Genomic DNA, 1,388 nt, shown 5'->3' with positions numbered 1-1,388 from the left:
AGGGATAAGGAATTATCTCCAAGATATATTGTTAAGAAAACAAAATATAAAACAATGTGTAATGTATGATAGCATTTGTATGTGTGTGTCTGGAAGGAAGGTAATCTGGAGGCTGAGGTGGGACGATCACTTGAGTCTGAGAGGTTGAAGCTACAGTGAGCCATGATCGTGCCTTTGCACTGCAGCCTGGGTGATAGAGCAATTACCTGTCTCAAAAGAAAGGAAAAAAAAAATACATCAACTAGTAACAGTGGTACCTGTATGGAAAAGAGCTAGGGATTTATTTTTGTATCTTTTAAAATTTGTAATGTGTTAATGCCCTACCCCAATCAAACAATTGATAAACAAACAAATAGAAAATTTAAATGTAAGAGAGGCCTAGGACTGGCATGGTGGCATGGTAGATGTAGACTTGCAAAGGGCCCTGCTCTGGGCTTAATTCTTTTTTTTTTTTTTTTTTGAGACAGAGTCTCCTTCTGTCCCCCAGGCTGGGGTGCAGTGCTGTAATCTCGGCTCACTGCAACCTCTGCCTCCCAGGTTCACGCAATTCACTCTTCTGCCTCAGCCTCCTGAGTAGCTGGGACTACAGTCGCATACCACCATGCCTGGCTAATTTTTTGTATTTTTAGTAAAGATGGGGTTTCATCATGTTAGCCAGGATGGTCTCGATCCCCTGACCTCGTGATCTGCCCGCCTCAGCCTCCCAAAGTGGTGGGATTATAGGCATGAGCCTGAAATTCTTTTTTTTTTTTTTTTTTAATATGGAACGCTTCACGAATTTGCGTGTCATCCTTGCGCAGGGGCCATGCTAATCTTCTCTGTATCGTTCCAATTTTAGTATATGTGCTGCCGAAGCGAGCACGAGCCTGAAATTCTTAATAACTTTCAAACAAGGTGTTTTTCACTTTCATCTTGCATTGGATCCTGTAAATTATTTAGCTAGGGCCGGACGTGGTGGCTCACGCCTGTAATCCAAGCACTTTGGAGGCCAAGGCGGGCAGATCACCTGAGGTCGGGAGTTCAAGACCAGCCTGACCAACATGGTGAAACCCCATCTTTATTTAAAAAAAAAAAAATTATTTAGCCAGTTCCAGAGAGACTTTTGGTTTACAAGTGCCCTCCTGATTTAAAAGGATATACTTGTGGAGCTCAAACACATTTTCATTTTCTTGTGTCCATTAATGACTACAATTAAAAAATAAATATATAAGTAAATATTTGCAATTGCAGTGTGAGCAGGCAAAATCATCTCTATTTGCCTCATCAGTAAAAGCCACACATTTGCTGGCAGGAATATCAAATGATGAGTTGTACCCTGCCCACACTGTAACAGCTACTTATAACTCTCCAAAAACTACCTGACATTTCAGCTTTCTGTGAATGGAAGC

General features: G+C 41.4%; 1 non-coding gene across 1 annotated transcript; it reads right to left on the bottom strand.

Annotated features, from left to right (window-relative positions):
* Positions 1 to 755: 755 nt before the first annotated feature.
* LOC118146470 (U6 spliceosomal RNA) lies at positions 756 to 862 on the bottom strand. The gene has a single exon (XR_004732332.1). It is a non-coding gene; the product is annotated as a U6 spliceosomal RNA (small nuclear RNA).
* Between the last annotated feature and the right edge of the window lie 526 nt (positions 863 to 1,388).

The sequence above is a fragment of the Callithrix jacchus genome, chromosome 12 (assembly GCF_049354715.1).
Source record: "Callithrix jacchus isolate 240 chromosome 12, calJac240_pri, whole genome shotgun sequence".
NCBI classification, from domain to species: Eukaryota; Metazoa; Chordata; class Mammalia; order Primates; family Cebidae; genus Callithrix; species Callithrix jacchus.
Note: the sequence above shows the minus strand (reverse complement) of the source record. Positions and strands in the feature narration are given on the sequence as shown.